The 14,308-nt window shown below is 61.3% G+C and overlaps 1 pseudogene; it reads left to right on the top strand.

Annotated features, from left to right (window-relative positions):
• LOC133360268 (anoctamin-1-like) overlaps positions 1-14,308 on the top strand; it is a 25,608-nt pseudogene extending 11,300 nt beyond the window's left edge.

The raw sequence follows: 14,308 nt of genomic DNA, 5'->3' as shown, positions 1-14,308 counted from the left end.
GCTGTTGCATATCACGACCCCGTGGTGACCCCCGTGACGACCCCGTGGTGACCCCCGTGACGACCCCGTGGTGACCCCCTTGACGACCCCGTGACCCCCGTGACCCCTGGCAGCCACCACAGGCGCTGCCGCAGCGCTAACCGGCACTGCTCGCGGCCGATGATCGCGAGCCTCAATAGCGTGCCCGTGTGTGTGTGTGTCTGCGTGTGTGTGTCTGCGTGTCTGCGCGTGTGCATGTCTCCGTGTCTGCATGTCTGTGCGTGTCTGCGTGTCTGTACGTGTCTGCGCGTGTGCGTGTCTGCGAGTCTGCGTGTCTGTGCGTGTCTGCGTGTCTGCGTATCTGCGCGTGTGCGTGTCTGCGTGTCTGTGCATGTCTGTGTGTCTGCATGTTTGCGCGTGTGCGTGCATGCGTCTGCTTGCCCGCGTGCGCGTGTGTCTGCGCGTGTGTGGACAGGACGAGGAGCTGAAGCTGACGTGGAGAGATCGACTTCCCAGCTACGCCATCAACTTCTCCTCTATCCTCTTCATGGTACCCGCCTACTTGTACCCACACACATACACACACCCATACACACACACACATACCCATACCACACACATACCCATACACACCACATATCCATACACACCACACATACCCATACACACACATATCCATACGCACACACACACATACCCATACCACACACATATCCATACACACACACACATACCCATACACACACACATACCCATACACACACACATACCCATACACACACACATACCCATACACACACACATACCCATACACACACACATACCCATACACACACACACACCCATACACACACACATACCCATACACACACCACATACCCACTCATACCTTGCGCTTTGCAGATCGGGCCGATGTCATGTAACACGTGTGTGTCACACACATGTAACACGCGTTTGACACGTGTATATCACGCACGCGTGTAACACGTGTATGTCACACACATGTAACACGCGTTTGACACGTGTATGTAACACGCTTCTAACACGCGTGTGGTCGCGCGTTTGCAGATCGGGCTGACGTTTGCGATCGTGTTTGCGCTCATCGTGTACCGCATCTCGGTGTCGGCGGCGCTGGCGGTGAGCACGAACGCGTACCAGCGCTCCAACAACCGCGTCATCGTCACCTCCACCGCCGTCGTCATCAACCTCATCATCATCCTCATCCTGGACGAGATCTACGGCTCCGTGGCGCGCTGGCTCACGCAGATCGGTGGGTACGGTGCACCTAGCCTGGCACCCCGGCGTGTGCGCGCGCGTGTGTGTGGGGGGGGGGGGCTTTGTCTTTGTGTGTACCTAGCCTGGCACCAGTACATTGCTCATTCCCTCATTTAGTTCTCGGTTGTGATCTCTGCCTGTACATTCGCACACGCATGCACACCCACACGCTCACACACACGCACACACACACGCACACACACACGCTCACACGCATGCTCACACGCATGCTCACACGCACGCTCACACACACGCTCACACACACGCTCACACACGCACACATGCACGCACACTCTCTCACACACACACGCACCACACACACACGCAAATTAATACCCACGCATCCACACACTCAATAACGTGCACACACAGAGGTGCCCAAGACTGACAAGGAGTTTGAGGAGCGATTGATCTTCAAATCGTTTCTGCTCAAGTTCGTCAACTCGTACACCACCATCTTCTACGTGGCCTTCTTCAAGGGGCGGTGAGCCACGCTGCTCCCTCCCTCCCTCCATCCCTCCCCCACCCTCCCCTCCCTCCCTCCCTCCCTCACCCACCTCTCCCTCCCCTCCCCCTCCCTCCCTCCCTCCTTCCCTTCCTCCCCCTCCCTCCCTCCCATCCCTCCCCCTCCCTCCCTCCCATCCCTCCCATTCCTCCCTCCCCCTCTCCCACCTCTCCATCCCTCCTCCTCCACCCTCCCCCTCTCCATCCCTCCTCCACCCTCCCCTCCCTCCCTCCCTCCCCCACCCTCACTCCTCTCCCTCCCAACGCCACCGTCAACAACGACTCACGTAGCCTCGGAAGGGAGCATGCAGAATAATAATTATAATTATTATAATAATTATAATGATGATGATGAGTAAGAATCGGGTTCCTGGCAATACAGCAGGAGGTGTCAAGACAGTCAAACGCCACAGAGGGGACCTTTTGCAAGGCATGGACTCTGCAGTAGCCCCCGTGCGTGTGGCGAAACGTGCTGGCTGGACACGTGGACACGTGTCACATTGACAGAGAGGGGTAAAACCTCTACTTAGTTCTCATCATCTTTGATACTGGAAAACGGTCCCATAGAAATAATGATATGTCAACTCGTAACACAGTCCATAACAGAGGTTTTTGTTGGGTTGGATCGCGAAAATATGAATGCGTCGTTAAACCCGCGAAAGCCAAATCGTCACGCGATGTCTGCTCACTCTCATAGACAGCTCCGGAGATCCCCCCCCCCCCCCTACAGGGGTACACGCTTGGCCTACTCTTCCACGCCGTCTCGCGCACCAAGCTACGAACCCCATTGGTCCGAGTTCGAATCCCAGCCACGGCTAACGCCAGCGGTGACTCTCCGGCCGTGAGCGAGCAGCTGGGGAGACAGAGGCGTAGGTGCCACTCGCTGACAGAACTTGCCCCGGCAGTGTGCGTGGGCTACATGGGGGGCCTTTATCTTTGTGTGCACGTGCAGGTTTGTGGGGAGACCAGGAAGCTACGTGTACGTCTTCCCCGGTCATCGCATGGAGGAGGTGAGCACCTCCTCATCATCTTTGACACCGTCACCAGCCCTCTCATCGCATCCTCCCCCATGTCCGACTTCACACCGCGTCCCAGCGTTTTCCGTGTCCTCTCCGTGCTGCATCCTTGTCTCCGTTTCCTCCTCTTTGTGTCCTCCTTGTGTCTCCCCGCGTGTCTACCAACCGTGTCTCCCCGCGTGTCTCCCCGCGTGTCCTCCTCCCCGCGTGTCTCCCCGCGTGTCATCCCCGCGTGGTCCCCCCGCGTGTCCCCCCCGCGTGTCCACCCGCGTGTCCCCCCGTGTCCCCCCGCGTGTCCTCAACCACGTGTTCTCACCACGTGTCTCCCCACGTGTCGTTTGCCCCGGGTGGCTGTCTCATGGAGCTCTGCATCCAGCTGAGCATCATCATGCTCGGCAAGCAGCTCATCCAGAACAACCTCTTTGAGATCGGCATCCCGTGAGGTCCCACCACCACCACCACAGCCACATCGATGATGACGGAGATGAATATGATGATTACTATAATAAAGATGATGATTATAATGATGAAAGATGAATATGATGATTACTATAATGAAGATGATGATGATGATGACGAGATTTATGTTAATGATATCATGATGATTATAGCAACAATCATTAACATCGTCATCAGCCGATGATGCCGAAGACGATGTTAATGTAGAGATGATTGTGGAGATGTTTGAAGACGATGACGATTATTGAAACGGTCATCATAATGTCAACGATGACGACAATGACGACAATGACGACGACGACGACGATTATTGCAACGGTCATCATAATATCAATAATGCCAACGATGACGATAATGATGACAATGATGACGACGACGACGATTATTGCAACGGTCATCACAATGATGCGGACGCTGACGATGCAGGAGGATGAAAAAGCTGCTGCGGAGCTTGCGCAAGAAGAGGTGCTCCACCTGCACCACCACCACCACGGCGGCGGCGACGGCGGCGGCGGGGACCCCGAGGGGCTCCCCAAAGCGCCGCTGGGACCTGGACCACGAGCTCGACCCCTACGCCGGCCTCACCCCGGAGTACATGGAGATGAGTACGTGCCGGACACGCCGCTCACGCGCACGCACGCGGCCCAGCCGCTCGTTCGTCACGGCCACAGCGACCTCGCGACCCCCCGGCACCCCACCGCGACCCCCACCCCCCCCCCCCCCCCGTGCACATTCTGTGGCCACACAGACCCCGCTTGTCCGGCCGCACCAGTCCCCCACGTGCTGCTGCTGCTCCGTCAGGACGGTGTTGGCGGTGGTGCAGTGTCGTTAACGGTGCCCGAGATCACCGTGGGATCTTCAAGACGACGACGACGCTGCTGCTCGCTGCTGCTGCTGCTGCTGCTGCTGCTGCTGCTGCTGCTGCTGCTGCGGCTGCTGCTGCTACTGCTGCTGCTGATGACGTTGGTCGTCTACTCCTCTCACCCCCCCCCCCCCCCCAGTCATCCAATTTGGCTTCGTGACGCTGTTCGTGGCGTCCTTCCCACTGGCGCCGCTCTTCGCGCTGCTCAACACGTCATCGAGATCCGCCTCGACGCCAAGAAGTTCGTCTCCGAGCTGCGGAGGCCCACGGCCGTGCGCGGCCCAAGGACATCGGTGGGGGGCCCGCAACCACCGCAACACCACCACCGCAACAACCACCACCCAGCCGCAACAACCCCACCACCAGCAACCACCACCACACCACACCCCGCAACCACCACCACTGCAACACCAACCACCGCAACCCAACCAACCACCCACCCGCCACCGCAACCACCACCACCCGCAACCACACCACCACCGCAACCACCACCACCACCGCAACCACCACCACCACCACCACCGCACCACCACCACCACCGCAACAACCACCACCACCACCGCAAACAACCACCACCGCAACAATCACCACCGCAACAACCACCACCGCAACAACCACCACCGCAACAACCACCGCAACCACCACTACATCACATCCGCAATAATCTCAATAACAACAAGGGCAACAATAACCGCAAACAGCCACAGTGTGGGGATCGCACGCACAGAGCAGCGATCCCCAGACTGACGCCTATTCTCCCGGTCTCTCTTCGAGTGTTTTACTGTTTACACAACATCCACTTGAAACTGGAACTCACTCACCCACTCACCCCACTCGCTCATTCACTCGCGATTTCACTCACCCACTCGCTCACCTACTCACATCGCTCACGATTTCACTCACTCATTCACTCACTCACGATCTCACTCACCCACTTACTCATTCACTCACTCACTCGTTCATTCGCTCACTCACGATCTTCATCACCCACTCATTCATTCACCCGCATACCCACCCACCCACCCACTTGTACACTCACTCGTCCACTCATTAAATCGCTCTTGCAAACGTAACCTCTCGATCCCGGTCTCAGAGTTTCCACCTCGTCACACACCGAGTCAACTTGACCATTGGCTCATGTCGTTCCATCACTGTAAACGTGACACAGCCCCGCCACCCAGTGGCACGATCAGCAAAACGCAGCCAGCTCTAACACGTGTCACCCCGGCGCAATGAGGATGATGTGTGTACGTTGAACTTCTTTCGCACCGTAGGTAGTCAACCGCGCCAAGCGATGGCGCGGGGAAGGACAACAAACTAAACACAAAAATCGATTTTGAAGGAACGAGTTTGTCAATGTCGATGATGATTTATTAGTGCACAGCTCCAAGTGGCTTCCTTAATATCGAAGGAAGAGCGTTCCAGACGGCCGCAGAAGCGCACCCGAAAGCGCCGGGCGATGCGGTGGCCTTATTAGTTTGATGGCCAGCCAAAAGTGTAGTGTGTAGAGTAATGTTTAGTGTAGTAAATAGTGTGGTGTATATCGCATCTGAAGCGCACGATGCAGAACGCGTTTCTTGTTCCATGGGCAGCCAGGAGCCGCTGCCACGGCGGAGGATGACCCGAGTGTGCGGTGGGGCGGGCGTTGGCGCGGAGACGGGTCGATGCCAGATATACAATCACGCGCAACAAATGAAAATACAAACAACAACTATGTTTAGTATAATACATTCACGTGGTTCGTTCGAGTAGCGTCTCTCGCAGCACACGCACAGAGCCGGAAGGCAGCCGATGGCGGCGGTGAGGGAGCCCCCCCCCCCCGCCCAAGCTCTGCGGGTCCTCTCCGTATTAAGATGTTGGCAAGCCGCGTGTGACAAGGAGCGTTTGGGACGATTTGACGCATTCTGTGTAAACGTTGCGGTTTGCCGTCTTGGCGCACCCGACCGAACCGTTGCGCCGCGGTCTGCTGCTGATGGCGGCGCTTTTAGGCTCACGTGACGGGGCTCGCCAATGGACACTGCCGGGTGGAGGAGGGCACACAACACAGATGGGTTTGTGAGAGCCGCGCGCCTTAAATAGACGACGTCATCGTCGTGGTTTTGTGTGGCCTGCACCGAGCTGGCGCGCGATGGCTTGCCCCCCCCAGCCCCTCCCTCCACCTGATCTCCCCCCCCCCCCTCTGCTCCGTGGCTCCCCCAGGAATCTGGTTCAACATCCTGTCCGGCATCGGGAAACTCAGCGTCATCACAAACGTGAGTCGGGGATTCCATCCCCACTACGCCCTCGCTCTTCCTTCCTCCCGTTCCCCTCGCTCCCTCCACTCCCCTCACTCACTCCCCTCACTCACTCCCCTCACTCACTCCCCTCACTCACGTCCCCTCCCCTCACTCCCTCCCCTCCCCCCTTCCCCTCCCCTCCCCCCTTCCCCTCCCTCACTCACTCCACTCACTCCCCTCCCCACTCCCCTCACTCACTCCCCTCACTCCCCCCACTCGCTCACTCCCCTCACTCCCCTCACTCCCCTCACTCCCCTCACTCCCTCCCCTCCCCCCCTCCCCTCCCCTCCCCCCCTCCCCTCCCCTCCCCTCACTCCACTCCTCCCTCCCCTCCCCCCTCCCCTCCCCTCCCCCCCTCCCCTCACTCCACTCACTCCCCTCACTCCCCTCACTCCCTCCCCCCCCCCCTCCCCTCCCCTCCCCCCCTCCCCTCACTCCACTCACTCCCCTCCACTCCCCTCACTCACTCCCCTCACTCCCCCCTCCACTCGCTCCCTCCCCTCCCCTCACTCCCCTCACTCCCCTCACTCCCCTCCCCCCCTCCCCTCCCCTCACTCACTCACTCCCCCTCCACTCCCCTCACTCACTCCCCTCACCTCCCTCACTCACTCCCCTCACTCCCCTCCACTCGCTCCCTCCCCTCACTCCCCTCACTCCCCTCACTCCCCTCACTCCCCTCACTCCCCTCCCCCCTCCCCTCCCTCCCCCCTCCCCTCCCCTCACTCCACCCCACTCCCCTCCACTCCCCTCACTCACTCCCCTCACGCCCCTCCACTCGCTCCCTCCCCTCCCCTCACTCCCCTCACTCCCCTCACTCCCCTCAATCCCCTCACTCCCCTCACTCCCCTCACTCCCCTCACTCCCCTCACTCCCCTCACTCCCCTCACTCCCTCCCCTCCACTCGCTCCCTCCCTTCCCCTCACTCCCCTCACTCCCTCCCCTCATTCCTCCTCTCACTCCCTCCCCTCCCACCCTCCCACCCTCCCCTCCCCTCCCCTCCCCCCCTCACTCCCTCCCCTCCCCCCCTCCCCTCCCCTCCCCTCCCCCCCTCCCCTCCCTCCCCTCCCCCCCTCCCCTCCCCCCCCCTCCCCTCGCTCCCTCCCTTCCCTCGCTCCCTCCCTCCCCTCCCCCTCATTCCCTCCCCTCCCCTCACTCCCTCCCCTCACTCCCTCCCCTCCCCTCACTCCAGCCAACACATCCCATGTCATCCACTTTCATCCCCCTTCAAACGCACACTATGTCCGTCCATCACCCACTCTCCCCGTCAGCCAAAGATCCCCCGTGTAGCCTCTCATCAGACTGTCGGGGCAAGTTCTGTTAGCAAGCAGCGCCTAGCAAGGCTGGGAACTCGCAAAAGGGGGTGGGTGGCCAGCACCACGCCCGGCCGCCTTTGTCTCCCCAGTGGCGATGTTTTCACACCGCACCAGGTATTAATTTGAGGCTGAGTCGACCTAGGGGAGGCCCAGCACCGGTTCAGATAACCGTCACCGGCGTTGGTGGCCGTGAGCGGGAATCGAACTCGGGTCGCCGGGTTCGTGGCTCGGCGCGCTCACCGCTGCACCACCGCTCGGTCGCTCTCCTCCCTCCCTCCGTCCGTAACCCCTCGCCGTGACCCAACAATCGGTCCACCGTGTGACCTCTCACCCCCCCGCCCCCCCCCCCCCAGGCGTTTGTGATCTCGACCACGTCGGACTTCATCCCGCGGCTCGTCTACCTGTACATGTACAGCGCGGACGGCTCCATGCGGGGCTTCGTGGACCACACGCTGTCGCACTTCAACGTCAGCGACTTCGCCGAGGGCACCGGGCCGGCCGGCGACGTGGGCACGGGGAGCGACGCGCAGGTCCTCTCCTGCAGGTCGGCCCGCTCGTCGTCGTCGTCGTCGTCTGTCGTGTTGTCATTGTCGGGTTATCGTCGTTGGGCCCTCGTCGTCGAGTTGAGAGGGTAGCGATGGTGGGGGAAGCCATATTTTCTACGTTATGTTGTCGTTGAATGGGTTGGTGATGGGGTGGGTGGGTTGGTTATTGGGCGAGTTGGTTTGAGTAAGTTGGTGGGTGAGTGGGTGGGGTGGGCGGGCGGGCAAGTGGGTGGGTTGGTTTGAGTAAGTTGGTGGACAGGCAAGTGGGTGGGTGGGCGAGTGGGCGAGCGGGTGGGTGGGTTGGTTTGAGTAAGTTGGTGGACAGGCAAGTGGGCGAGCGGGTGGGCGGGCAAGTCGCCAACGTCGCCTCTGCGTCTCCCCGCGTGTGACGCCGCTGCTCAGACACGGCTCCGTGTGCATCCCGACCGCAGTACTAACTTGCGGTGTTGTGGTGGCGATTGTGGTGGTGGTGGTGGCTGCCGGCGGGGGCGGTGCAGGTACAAGGACTACCGTGACCCGCCGGGCTCGGAGCGAGCGTACGACACAAACAAGCAGTACTGGGCCGTCATGGCCGCCCGCCTCGCCTTTGTCATCATCTTCCAGGCGAGCAGCTTCCCCGCACCATAGCACCCTCACCACACCCTCACCGCACCCTCATCGCACCCTCGCCGCTCCCTCACCGCACGCTCACCACACGCTTGCTTGCTCGCTCAACCGCTCACTCGCAGCACATTCGCTCGCCTGCTCATTCACCCGCTCGCTCATTCACTCGCTCGCCCACTCACCCACTCACCCGCTCACTCACCCGCTCGCTCATTCACCCGCTCGCTCATTCACTCGCTCGCCCACTCACTCACTCACCCGCTCATTCACCCGCTCGCTCATTCACTCGCTTGCCCACTCACTCATTCACCCGCTCACTCATTCACTCACCCGCTCGCCACTTACCTACTCACCCGCTCACTCACTCACCCGCTCATTCACCCACCCGCTCGACCGCTCGCCTGCTCATTCACCCGCTCGCTCATTCACTCGCTCGTCCACTCACCCGCTCACTCACCCGCTCGCTCATTCACTCACCCGCTCGCCCGCTCACTCACCTGCTCACTCCCCTGCTCGCTCGTCCACTCACTCACTCACCCGCTCGCTCGTTCACTCAATTCATCTGTGACCCACTTGCCCGTAACATTCACATCTCGCCTTGGGGGGGGTGGCCCTCTAGCTGCCTAGCATCACCTTCACCCCAATCCTGCCGTGACCACCCTCCACCCTCTACCCCCGTCTCCCACAGAACCTCGTCATGTTCCTGAGCAACGTCCTCGACTGGCTCATCCCCGACATCCCCAAGGACATCGCGGACTGCCTGAAGAAGGAGCGGACGCTCATCGTCGCCACCTTCCTCAAGGAGGAGCAGGAGAAGATGCAGCTCCTGGGGAACCTGGGCCAGAACAAGGACGGAGGACGCGAGAGGCGAGGTGGAGGAGGAGGAGGAGGTGGAGGAGGAGGAGGCGGAGGTGGCGACCCGCTCGAATCGTCCCAGCGGGAACTGGGGGACTCGTCGCGGGAGGGAGCGGAGAGGGCCAGCAACCAGCAGCACAACGGCAGCAGCGTGGGGGCCGGGCGCGAGCGGGCGGAGAGCCCCGCCGGGGGGAGGGCCGGGGGGGGGCTCGAGCCGGCGGAAGGGGGGGTGGGGGTCGACGAGCGGGGGGGGCACCGCCCCAGCAACGCCTCCTGCAGCGCGCAGCACACCGTTGTGTAGGGGCACGCACGGACACACGCTCAGGCACGGACACACGCGCAGGCACGGACACACACGAGTGGGCATGGGCACAGACACGCACGGACACACACACACACGCACGCACACGCGCAGGACACGCACGGGACACGCACACGTGTGTGTGCGTGCGTGTGATGGGAATCATGCATGTCGGGTGTGTGTGTGCGTGTACTTGGTCTGTGCGTATGTTGTGTGCCTGTCTGCGTGTGTGCGCCTGTGTTTTGACTGCGAGTGGTTGGGAGTGGTGCATATACCACGGAGTTTGTGTGGTGCATACAGGTGGTTGGGTGCGCGGTGCAGTTTGTTAGCGAGCAGATTGCCCGTCGCTTAGAAGCGAGATTCTAGATCCACGTTCTCACAAAGCGGTACCGAGTGTATCGACCACCGAGTCACGATGGGTTTTCTGGATTTGAACGCTCCACACAACCTGAGGAGTCTGAGAGGCCGAGCCACCGTCACCCCGACGCCCGCCACGTGGTTCCCAAAGTAAAAAGAAACATACGTACCGGCGCGTGCTACAGGCGCGCGCACGTTTGTAAACATGCGTGTGCGTTTCCAACCGAATTATAACATTGACCCAACGTTGGCCCAAACGTTGGTTTCACTTCTGGTTTGTGAAACGTGACGCCGTGGAAGAGGAGGCCAAAGTATATACCCCTCCCCCCCCCCCCCCCCTAAGAGAGGCCTCTGGTAGGCCCCGTCCAGTGGAGCGATTTTCGTTCTGGTTGTAAACCCGCGCGTTACCCCCACCAGAGACAAAGCAGCTCCCCCGTGTAGCCTTCACCGACTCGTTGGGGCAACGACGACAACAGCAGCCGCCATTAGCCACGAAGTGGCGGTGACGTCACAACAACCGCGGTGACGTCACGGCCGCCTCACCCGCCGCCGCACGTGACGTGCCGCCCGACCGATTGTGGTCAATCCCTCGTTGTTCACGCGGCTGGGTGGACAGAGGCGACGCGGTGGCGGTGGTGGGTGGTGGGTGGTGGGTGGTGGTGGTTGTGGTGGTTGTTGTCGGGGTGGTGCATCACGATGCGTGCGCCATTGCCCCCCACCGACGTGCAAATCCGTTCCAGACGGTCGCAGAAGCGCGCGTCTGAAAGCGCCGCGCGAAGCGGTGGCCGTCTTTGTTTCAGTGGTTATCCAAAAGTGTAGTGTGTAGTGTAGGGTAGCGGGTTGTAGTGTGTATATAGCGCCGCGCGATACGGCGATCCGCTTTGTTTTCGATAGGCCGAGCTAAAAGCCGCCGCTGCTGCTGCGGCGAGGATGAGGGGAGATGGGTTTATAGCTCCCTTGACGGGGGACGCGTTCAGCAATCATCGTGTGCGCGTGTGGCGCGATTTGTACTTAATGTTTCGCGCGTGTCACGGAGTCCGTTTCAAGTTGACTTACCTGGCTGAGAAGGACTACTCGAGAGAGAGACCCCGGGGTAAGGATTGGTGGAGGTTCTCATTCCTCAAGAGTTGTCACCAAGATCACCAAATTGTCAGGGGGCAGAACAAATGAAATGCGGCAACTGCGATGAAGCGAATTGAAGTCCCGTCGCACGCGTGGGCTGGGTGGGTGGGTCGTTCGGCCACGCGATGTCGAGAGCGGTCCATCGGAGCGCAGTGGCAGAGTTCTCAACGTTTTGGAAACGTCAAACGGACGTAGCAGGTGACTCGCGCTCACTGGCAAGCAGACACGAGTTACGGGCAATGCTAGTCTCCAGGCAATGCTAGTCTATGGACAATGCTAGTCTCCAGGCAATGCTAGTCTATGGACAATGCTAGTCTCCAGGCAATGCTAGTCTATGGACAATGCTAGTCTCCAGGCAATGCTAGTCTATGGACAATACCCGTCCATGAGCGAGCCAATGCGAGTCTGTGCTGACGACGGCACGGAGATGCACGTGGTGGGGTGAGTGGGTGGGGGTGGGAGGGTGGGTGGGGGTGGGAGGGTGGGTGGGGGTGGGGTGAGTGGGTGGGGGTGGGAGGGTGGGTGGGGGTGGAGGGTGGTGGGGTGGGAGGGTGGGTGGGGGTGGGGGGTGGGGGTGGGAGGGTGGGTGGGTGGGGAGGTGGGTGGGGGTGGGAGGGTGGGTGGGGGTGGGAGGGTGGGTGGGTGGGTGGGGGTGGGGGTGGGGTGGGTGGGGTGGGGTGAGTGGGTGGGGGTGGGAGGGTGGGTGGGGGTGGGAGGGTGGGTGGGGGTGGGGTGAGTGGGTGGGGGTGGGAGGGTGGGTGGGGGTGGGAGGGTGGGTGGGGGTGGGAGGGTGGGTGGGGGTGGGAGGGTGGGTGGGGGTGGGAGGGTGGGTGGGGGTGGGAGGGTGGGTGGGGGTGGGGTGAGTGGGTGGGGGTGGGAGGGTGGGTGGGGGTGGGAGGGTGGGTGGGGGTGGGAGGATGGGTGGGGGTGGGGTGAGTGGGTGGGGGTGGGAGGGTGGGTGGGTGGGGGTGGGAGGGTGGGTGGGTGGGGGTGGGAGGGTGGGTGGGGGTGGGGTGAGTGGGTGGGGGTGGGAGGGTGGGTGGGGGTGGGAGGGTGGGTGGGGGTGGGAGGGTGGGTGGGGTGGGAGGGTGGGTGGGGGTGGGAGGATGGGTGGGGGTGGGAGGATGGGTGGGGGTGGGAGGATGGGTGGGGGTGGGGTGAGTGGGTGGGGGTGGGGTGAGTGGGTGGGGGTGGGAGGGTGGGTGGGGGTGGGGTGAGTGGGTGGGGGTGGTGGGAGGTTGGGGGTGGGAGGGTGGGGATGGTGCCGCGTGCGATGCGAGATGGAGGATTTTGTCGTCTCGGGAATGAGGCGGACCCAGTGTCGGGATCCTTGGCGGCTTGAGGTTCTAACCCCCTCCCCTCCCACCCTCATCGCCTCGCTCGAGATCTCCCGTCCTGCCAATGTCCCCGTCTCACGCCACCTCGTCTCTGTCTCCCTCCCTCTCCTACAGCGTTTGAATCGGGGGCGAGGAGAGGGGGTGTTGCCTTCTACCCACCCCCCACTCGCCCACTCCTCTAACACTTACCATCACGAGGACCCTTACTGGGGGGGAAGGGGGTCGGATTGGGGGGGGGGGCACAGCCCCTCCACCCCTCCCCCACACCTACCTCGCACGCACGCACCCCCACCCACCCTTGTCTCGCAGTCTCAGCAGCAGGGCAAAGGGCTGGCGTCGCCCTCCTGTAACCCCTTCACTGGCTCGCAGGATGTGGCCAGGTGCGGTTTACTGGTGCGGCCTGCAGGTGTTACAGGTGTAGGCTTCAGGTGTGACCAGGTGTGGCCAGGTGTGACGTCTGGGTTAACGGATTACAGGTGTAGGCTTCAGGTGTGCTCTCGTGTGTATTACCGGTCTGGACTCATGATGTAGGGCTTTACAGGTGTTAGGTGCAGAGGTATGGCCAGGTTGTAATTCCTGGTAAGGAATGTAGCGCTACAGGTACGACCAGGTGTATGCTACGGTAGCTGCAGGTGTAGTCTATACGGTTCCGCGTTATAAGCAGGGCTCCCCGTTTCACGCTATTATCTGGAATGCCGATAGCGAGGTCGGCTGGCCGGCTGCCTGGCGAGGAGGTTGATTTGCTACAAGATACTCCGATCCATAACAGCCCTATATTAATTGTGTATCCTATAGCAATCCCATATTGCACGGCTTTGGGACAACGTAAATTGGAGGATGTGGCGCGCGATAATCATCCCCCTGGGGGGCGGGGGGAGGAGGAGAGAATGTTCCGTACTTCCGAGTTTCAGCCTCGATTATAGCAGTGTGTGCCCAGGTGTGTCCCCAGGTGTCTTCAGGTGTACGCCCCCAGGTGTGTGCCCAGGTGTGCATCCAGGTGACTTCAGGTGTGTGTCCCCAGGTGTCTTCAGGTGTACGCCCCCAGGTTGTGTGTCCCTAGGTGTGTCCCTAGGTGTGTCCGCAGATGTGTGTCCCGAGGTGTGTCCCCAGGTGTGTGTTCCCAGGTGTGTGCCCTCTTAAGCGCATGTCGCTGTGCAGATCTCGCTGTTATTCCAGTTTGGCTGATATCTGATTTCCCCCCCCCCCCCCCCACTTTCCACCAATCCCCCCCCCCCTCCAATCCTGCCCAGCACCCCCCGCTTATTAATTTGCATGGACGTGGTTTGGAGTGGGGGAGGCGGGGGGCGGACGGGGGTCGATCAAGGGGAGAGGGGGTGACGGAGCGAGCAGTCCGCTCTACCCCCTACCACGACCCCCCCCCCCCCCCACTACCACCAGAACCACGACCCCCCCCGCCCACTACCACCAGAACCACGACCCCCCCCCCACTACCACCAGAACCACGACCCCCCCCACTACCACCAGAACCACGACCCCCCACTAC

This window comes from Lethenteron reissneri, chromosome 68 (assembly GCF_015708825.2).
Source record: "Lethenteron reissneri isolate LAM-NWPU_2019-01 chromosome 68, ASM1570882v1, whole genome shotgun sequence".
Lineage (NCBI taxonomy): Eukaryota > Metazoa > Chordata > Hyperoartia > Petromyzontiformes > Petromyzontidae > Lethenteron > Lethenteron reissneri.
This window is presented reverse-complemented; position numbering and strand designations above follow the sequence as displayed.